Below are 9,203 nucleotides of genomic sequence, written 5' to 3'. Positions count from 1 at the left end.
AAAAGGCTTTTTGTGCAAAATGATTCAAATGCGAAAGCAAGCTTAAGCTTTATGGAGTTGAGTTATTTGGGGAATTCACTTAAACCGTGACATCAAACAACTGAAAAAAAATATTGCCTTTGATTATTATCAACATGTAATGACACTAAACTCTACAGCAAAAATAATATATAACAAAAATTCTATTTATAAAGTAAAGGCAAGAACAAAAGAGAAAGCCAAACTCTAGTAATTGGGGGAGGAGGCTTGGGAAACTGCTTGGTTGTGAGACTATGTGGGGATGGTCTCAGTAAGTCAGTCATTATTCCTGGACATGTTTGAAATGCAGCAGAGGGGCTGAGAAGATGGGTGCATGCCATGAGAGAGCTGTGTGTGGTCACATACATCTACAACCCAAACACTGAGAGCAGCAGAGGAAGGCTGATCCCTGGACCACCCTAGCCAGCCAGTTTAGCCAATCAGAAGACATTAACTAGAGAGGTGTTTGGAAAGGAATAACTCTTATGTTTCTGTTTCTTTTCTTGTTTACTTTGTATCTTTATTTGATTAATCTTTAATATTGAAAGGGCAGGGCTGGGGTATAACTGAGGGATAGAGACTTGTGTGGCACGCAATAAGACTCTGGTTTTAGTCCTGAGCAAGATTCACAGGCACAGAGACTCGGTCTCATTATCAGTTCAGCACCTGGGACAGTGTCTGTCCTACAGAAGTTTCCTTTTGACCTTAGTGTTCAGTCAAGTGGGAAAAGCAAGAAGAAAGTATACCTGCTTCTTGAAAGCCGTGTCTTTAAAACAACACAATATACCCCCACATGCATTCCCCAGGTGAAAATGTGCTGCTGGCTTGCCCTGTGGTCACAGTCAGGCCAGACGAGCTTTATCTCTGGCTTGGGAGCTGTTTCTCAAGAACCATTCCAGTACAGAAAGTGGACAGACATTAGTGGGCAGAACAGGAAGTGGACAGACATTAGTGGGCAGGTAACTCTCTCTGCCATAGAGCTCAAACAGTTACTGTATGCATATGAATGTATGAAGAGAGTCTCTGAGACTTCCTAGCTCTTTATGAATGTAACAGCATGAAAATCTCAGGGCATAGAGCTCGAACAAAGTTCACACAGTCACTGGCTATGTTGATACTGTTATCTTAGGGGGCAGCAAGCCAAACAGATGTGACCTCTGACAGCTTGGCCACCTGAGGCTGATTAGAGTCGGACTCCTTGGGTCCTGAGAGGCCACTGCATGGTGCTGTGAGGCCGAAGCCTTAGTGTCAAGAGAGACTCCAGGAGACTATAGAGGTAAGAGTCATTGATTGTCCACCCAAGAAAGCTGTACACACGGAGTGGAGGCAGTCCAAGAGAGATACCATGTGTGTTACAGGAGGCAGCATTGAAGTGGAAGGGTTACCCATGCCTTTTGGAGCAGAGATGAATCTGCTCAAAAAGTCTGAGTCTCCGTTGCCACATATGGAACCATGGGATTTGCTGTCTGCCCTGTCCTTTGATCTGATCTTTCCTTGCTATGCCTCCCCCACCCCCACCAACCGCCTTTTTTTTTTTTTTTTGAGTGTGAATGTATACCCTGTGTATTTTGGAAACATGCAGTTTATTTTCTTGTTTTTGATTTTACAGGGTGTTACAGTTAAAAGGTTGCCTTGAGTCTTAGAAAAGACTTTGAAATGTTAAGTTTTGAACAGTGTTGGGACTTTGGAAATTGGACAAGATGCATTTTGCAACCAGAAATGGCTACAAGCCCATGGGGGTAAAGGGTGGAATGTTTTAGTTGAAATGTGAAATGTCACCATAGGCTCAGATATTTGAACTCTTTATATTCAGTTGGTACTATATTTGGGAAGGTTGTAGCACCTTGAGGAGACTTGCTGAAGAATGTGTATGACTGGAAGCAGGCTTAGCTGCTATAAGCCTAGCTCCATTTCCTGTTCACCTTGTGCTTCCTCAGTGTGGTTTCAATGTGCCCAGCAAGCCTCTTGCTCCTGCTCCCATTCTTTCTTTCCCTATTCCCATATCTTCCCTACCATGGTCAACTGTACCCCTCTGGAATTGTAAGCCAAATGAAATTATTTCTCCCCTAAGTTGGTTTTGCCAGGGTGTTTTTTCACAACAACAGAAAAGTACCCAAAACACCTCCCTACCTGATGCAACCAAAATCCAGATCTACACAGTCTACTGCACAGTCTTCAGACACTAGACATCAGGCAGTGCAGGGCAATGATCTTGTCAAGAGGCCCATAATCAGCCTAGCTTGCTGCCTGGAAAGAGTTTCTAGGGTGTGTCAAGAAGTAAGAACTTCTTCTTCATTGGAAGAAACAGAGTCCAGGGAGGCCAAGGTGACTAGAGTTTGTAGGGCAAAATACCAGAGGAGACAGCACTGTACAAAGAGATAGTGGTAGGGATCTGCCAAGTCACCCTCACGTGTTCTGCTGAGTGTTAATCAGTGCCTATGACTAAGAGAAGAACCACCTGCTGGGAGAGAGGCACTGTCTTTCAGAGCTCACACAGAGACAGAAATAGTCTAAGTCTGTACTGAACAGAATGGAAAATCCTAACATTCACTGACCTCTTAGAAGTGGAGAAACATTAGCCCCAGATCAAAGTGGATTCTGGTCCATTAGCAAAGCATAAACATATGGAAAAGATTCAACTGTTTATAAGTGGTTTAACTGCATTTCAGAATAAGCCTAAAAATATTTATAGAAATACAAAAATCTACAGCACATAAGATAAATGCATAATGTCAAGTGTTTGATTTAAAATTATGAAAGGATGAAGAGTACGAAGAATATGATCCATGATGAAGAAAGCAACCAATCAATTGAATTAGGCTTAGAGATTCCACAGACAATAAAATTAATATTTAGAAATATTAAAACAGATGGGAAAAGGGGGCTCCATAGGAATTTGGAAGAAGATAAACACAGAAGAAGGTGGAAAGAGGATAAAGAGGAAGAGCAGGATGCAATGATCTGATTGGGCACTGGGAAAGGGGGCTCTTTGGGAAGAGGAGGGAGGCAAGTACAGGAGGGAGAGGGAGATGATAAAATAATAGTAAGGATGTCTGAAAAGGATCGCTGTAGAGTCTCATGCTCTTAACAAAAAAATTGTTATGCATGCAATTCAGTACTAAATACACATAAATACTTTTAATGAACTTTTTCCATCTGGTATAACAGTACTCCCTCCAAGAGCCAAGGACCACCTAACCCTAACCCTAATAACAGACATAAGAAATCCTCTTTTGAGTTAGTATTAGTATTTTGAATACTAATTTCTAAATGCTAACTTTTACTTGGACTAAAGACATGCTCTAAAAGAGGGATACCATGACCAGTAATGGAAACATCACTAACTAATCAATGCTAACCAAGTTGTGGTTATTGAAGAAGAATCTACAATCACTAATGTACTAAACCACCATAATCCCTAACAATAATCTATAAACATCTGTCCTTACACCCACAGATAATTGTAGTCTTCACCCTTCATCTAGAAAACAACTTGTTGCAACAGATGGAGATCCCTGCAGAAAACCACAACCAATCAACATGCCAAGTTGTTGAACCCAGTCTCAATGGATACAGCTACAAAACACTCCTGCGCCTGAGCCTCAGGGAGCGTTGCAGAAGAGGGAGTGGAAAAACTGTAAGATTCAGAGGGTCAAGAAGTTTGCTATGAAATTGTGTCTTCTAGTAGCAAAGGATCAGACCTGAAAACACACATGCCAAGATCAGTAACAACTTTGTATTTAGGAATATATATATGTATATACAAATACATATATACATGCAATAACAGTTAGTGAAAAAAGGTAGCCATGAGTGTTGAAGGGTGTGAGGGAGGTTATGAGGGAGGAAAGGGAATGGAGAAATAGAACTAAATTATAATAGTAAATATAAACAAAGAAATGCCACAGGCAATAAAGTTAGCATATAAAAATATTAAGAGAGTCATACGGTGGTGACACATGCCTTTGATCCCAGCACTTGGGAGGCAGAGGCAGGCGGATTTCTGAGTTCAAGATCAGCCTGGTCTATAAAGTGAGTTCTAGGACAGCCAGGACTACACAGAGAAATCCTGTCTTGAAAAAAGAAAAGGCAAAAAAAAAAAAAATTAAGAGATCCTTTGAGCATATTTCACATATTAAAAGACAGAGGAAACATTGAGAATGTCAAGTAAAGACATCAAAGTTATAAAAAGAACTTAAACATAAGGCCTTGGGGGTTACAATTCTTTCTTTTTAAAAACTTGGTTCTTGTTTTTGTTTTGTTTTCTTGTTTCTGATGGGCTCTCTTATTATGTGGCTCTGGCTGGCCTGGAACTTACTGTGTAGACTAGCCTGTCCTCAAACTCATAGAGATCTGCCTGCCTCTGTCTCTGGAGTGCTGGGACTAACGGCCTGTGCCACCGCGTCGGCCTATGTTAAATTCTTGGTGCGGGTTGGAGACACGGCTCCATCAGTACAGTGCTTGCTGTACAAGCATGATGCGCTGAGCGTGGCTGCCCAGTGCCCACATGAACATTGGTGTGCTAGAGCTCTCCTGTCAGCTGAGCACTGGGGGGGCAGAGACGGGAGGACCCTTAAAACACCTCCAGCTGGTCATGCCAAATCCATGCTCCAGTGGCAGTGAGAGGCCCTGTTTGTAAGAACACAAGGTGAGGTGGTCAGTGAGAAGGCTGAGCTAGAGAGGCACCAAGCCCACCAAACCTGAGTCTGACCCTCTGGGACCCACATGGTGGAGAGAAAACCAACTTCTGTGATCTGGCTTCTGACTGCCACACACATTTCATGCCACACAATACCACCTCACATACACACATGCTCGCACACTACATACATACATACACAAACACATAAATATATAGATAGGTACATTTAAAAAGGAAAATGACACTAAAGAGAAAACAAGATAAAGAGCAATGAAAGAAGACTCATGACATCAACCTCTGGTTTCTACTTGTATGCACATACCTGCACACACATACACATGTATACATATGCACACAACAGAGCAATCAAGGAAGACTCATGACATTAACCCCTGGCCTCTACTTGCATGTACATACATGTGCACACATACACAATCATACATACACACACAATATAATACAATTCCAGATGCAAATTACTGTGCTTGAGATGGAATGCATTGCACGAAATTGACAGCAGGTTGAAAACCGAGGAAGAAAATATTAGTGGACCTTCATAGAGGCCGTTTAAAATAGAACTTAGAAAAAAGGCAGCAAGAACAAAGTAAACAGAACACCAGAAAAGCTGCAACACAGCCTCAATGGACCAATGTCTATACAGTTAAAGTTACTGCAGGAGGACGTGAAGGGACAAAATAAATACTTGAAAAAAACAATGCTTGAAAATTTATGGATCCATTGAAAACTATAAGCCCACAGATCAAAGAAGCTCAGCGAATGCCCAGTACAAAAGTTATAAACGAAAATACACCAACACCATGGGGACTAATCGCTTAATGGCAGTGACATGTTAAGCAGAGTAAACACATTAATAATAAATTCTGAATCACCCATTGTGGTGATTTGAATGTGCTTGTCCCAGGGAGTGGCACTGTCAGGAACTGTGTCCTTGTTGGAGTAGGTTTGGCCTTGTTGGAGAAGTGTGTCACTGTGGAGGTGAGCTTTGAGACCCTCCTCCTAACCATGTGGGAGCCAGTCTTCAGATGAAGATGTGGAACTCTCAGCTCCTCCTGCACCATGCCTGCCTGGATGCTGTCATGCTCCCACCTTGGTGATAATGGACTGAACCTCTGAACCTGTAAGCCAGCCCCCAATTAAATGTTGTCCTTATAAGAGTTGCCTAGGTCATGATGTCTGTTTACAGCAGTAAAACCCTAACTAAAACACTCACGCTATGTCCATGTCACATTAAGGGAAAAAAAATCAAGGCACTTCTACTTGAAGTAATTTAACCACATTGAATTCTCTACCTCACTGTCCCTGTGTCTTCTGTCCTTTCCTGTCTGTCTCCTGTATGAGTCAGAATCTGTGCCTCCCTAAATGCTTGCTGTCTTATCAACCTGTTCTAATCCCGTGTCTGTCTATGTGACTGCATCTGTGTGTATGTCTGGCCCTCACAAAAGGTGTTGCTGTCTCTTCTTTCAACAGCACACACAGCAACACATGAGAAATTAATGAGGGATACTTCACAGAAACCTTTAACAGAATTTTATAAAGGATTAAGTTACTGGCTACAACTGACTAAGATATCAAAAAGTATTAGAAAACTCATTGATTATGAAGCAATATCTCTATAGAGCTTTCATCATTTTTGGTGGATATTCATTTATAAGGCCACTTTTAGCCTCTTTGTTGTTTCCATCAAATGAGGAGAAATACTAATGGAAACACACATGCAAACACACATGCATTACTCTTGGGTCAGAAGCACGGGAGAGTGGATAGCCCACAGCTGTGCTTTATCTTAGGTTGTGAACTGTTAATTACCTGGGAAATCCAAAGTAAATAAGGCCCATTGTTACATCCTTCTCTTAAAAGCAGGATAAACAAACAGACTGAGCTCACAGTAGGAGAGCAATCTTAAGTCTTAACTGACCTCAAGGTGTATAATTAGCTCTGGCTGCAGAGTTCCAGAAAATGTTCCAGTCTCTTAGAATGTAAGAGATATTTTTATCATGTATTGCCACAATATGTCCCTGGACTAGACTGACCTGTCAACCAGTCTTATAATTTTCTCTTGGGCCAGAGCCTGACTGGACCTAAAGACATGGTACCTCTGAGATGTTGGCAACACACAAAGTTTCATGTCGAGTTCATTACAGACTCTTTAAGGTGACCCCTTCTGTCCTAATACCTGGGTTCCAGAAACATGCTCTAGCCACTGTCACCAGCCTCTCTGTAGATGACCTGCCATTGGCTTTTCATGGTTGTTTTCTTTGCCTGCTTGGCACTGTGGTTGATCTCTTGAATTCTAACCCAAGCTTACATCCTTGCACAACCTGCTTTTCACAATTCATTTGAACAGGATTTTCCGGCTTTGGCTCTCAGCACTTTCTCTTGACCTGATTTGACAAGAACCCTTTGTCCCAGACCTCTGCACTCATTTCCAACAGACTTCACCATTCAGCTTTTCCACTAGATTTCTTGTGAAATTTTTCCAGAAACAACTTAAAAATTAAACTGTGTATCCATATTCTAAACAATTTCTGGAGCCAATTGACTGCTATGGTTCACTAGCTAAAAGTTGGAAATTTCAATTGCACTTGTTTTATAAATTAGAAGCCTGAGAAATAGAGACTCCCTCACATCAAATATGACTTACAAGAACTATGTATGCTTGCTGCCCCAGTCAACACTGAACAGGGGCAAATATTAACATGTTTGTACAAGTTGAATAAAGTATTTTGGGGAAGCTTTTGTAGTTTTAAATTTATAGTATTGTCAATAAAAATAACCCTTCCACACACTCTGGTTTCTGATTATTTTTCTCTTCATTAAAATGACTCAGATATATGTCAGCTACACACCATGCTTACACATCTGTCAAAAGTCCCTGCATGTGGCTTCCATGCAAAACCCAAAAATGAACCATCAAATCACTGCCTTAGTGACCACAAAGGAAAGCTACAGTAGAAGAAATATTGGAACAGAATTTTACTCTTATTTGGTAAATGTCATCATCCAGGGTGAGTGGGAAGGACAGGAGAAATACACAGAACACTATCTGGCCTTTTAGCCTCAGGGAGAGAAGGGAGGGGGAGAGAATAGTCAAGCACAGCAAAATGAGAGCAAACTATAAATTAAGTCTCAGCATCCCAAAAGGGCTTGGAGGGGTGGGACTTTAACATTTGTGGCAGGAATTAGGTCCCACTAAAGGTGAGAAGGGGATGGGGAGATGACCTGGGGTTTCACCAGTCACCAGATGTCAAGCTTTGGCATTCTGTGGGGCTGTAGTTACATCTATGTGGTCTCTGGCTTAGCAAGCACATGCCTCACTATTTCTTGTGGCCAATGGAGGCCACAGGACCTTGAGCAAAGACAATACTGCCAGAAATTTTGCATGAGCAGGACATCTCTAACCCATTTCAGTCAGTCATGCGTGTCTTCTGCATTTCTCAACAGTCTACGTATATAGGTAATTGGTTTTAATATGTTTTAGAATTATATATTTCATTATGTTCTTTATTTTTCAGGTTAATACATGGATGACCTTAAAAGACAATGGAAGGGGAGAAAGAAGGATATCAGAAGGAGAAGAAAACAAAGGATAAGTTGGATATTATCTAGCTTGATCACATGAAGATTTCTAAACTAGGTGTGTATGATGGCTTGTATATGCTGGAAGTGGCACTATTAGGTGGTATGGCCTTGTTGGAGTAGTTGTGTCTCTGTGGGCATGGGCTTTAAGATCCTACTCATAGCTGCCTGGAAGCCAGTCTTCCACAAGGAGTCTTTGGATGAAAATGTAGAACTCTCAGCTCCTCCTGCACCAAGCCTGTCTGGATGCTTCCATGTTCCTGCCTTAATGATTTTGGACTGAACTTCTGAACCTGTAAGCCAGCCCCAATTAAATGTTGTCTTTTATAAGACTTGCTTTGGTCATGGTGTCTGTTCACAACAGTAAAACCCTAACTAAGACAGTGTGGTAGACCAGGCCTGCAAACTCGCCAACTGGGAGGCCAAGGAAGGGATCATAAGAGGTGAGTTCAAATTCACCATTGTATGGGCTGGAGAGATGGCTAGTAGTTAAGAGTACTGATTGCTCTTCCAGAGGTCCTGAGTTCAATTCTCAGCAACCACATGATGGCTTAATGGGGTCTGTAATGGGGTCTGATGCCCTCTTTGGTATGTCTGAAGAGAGCAATGGTGTATATTTACATAAAATAAATAAATAAATCTTTTTTTAAAGTTCAGCCTTGGCTATTTCATGACTTGCTTTCTGAAAAAAAAGATTTATCTGAATGGAATAGAAATGATGTTATTGTATTTTTTTGTTTTTGTTTTTTGTGTGTGTTGTTTTGTTTTGTTTTGAGACAGGGTTTCTCTGTGTATCCCTGGCTGTCCTGGAACTCACTTCGTAGACCAGGTTGGCCTCAAACTCAGAAATCCACCTGCCTCTGCCTCCTGAATGCTGGGATTAAAGGCATGAGTCACCATGCCCAGCTTTTGTATTTTGAAACTCAGATCCTGTTGCTGTCTGTTT

At 41.5% G+C, this 9,203-nt stretch overlaps 1 long non-coding RNA gene across 1 annotated transcript; it reads left to right on the top strand.

Annotated features, from left to right (window-relative positions):
• Positions 1–1,175: 1,175 nt before the first annotated feature.
• On the top strand, positions 1,176–8,374 carry LOC115032152. The gene is made up of 3 exons (XR_003837800.1): positions 1,176–1,294; positions 3,476–3,655; positions 8,194–8,374. It is a non-coding gene; the product is annotated as an uncharacterized LOC115032152 (long non-coding RNA).
• Positions 8,375–9,203: the final 829 nt, after the last annotated feature.

This window comes from Mus caroli, chromosome 1, assembly GCF_900094665.2.
Source record: "Mus caroli chromosome 1, CAROLI_EIJ_v1.1, whole genome shotgun sequence".
Lineage (NCBI taxonomy): Eukaryota > Metazoa > Chordata > Mammalia > Rodentia > Muridae > Mus > Mus caroli.
Note: the sequence above shows the minus strand (reverse complement) of the source record. Positions and strands in the feature narration are given on the sequence as shown.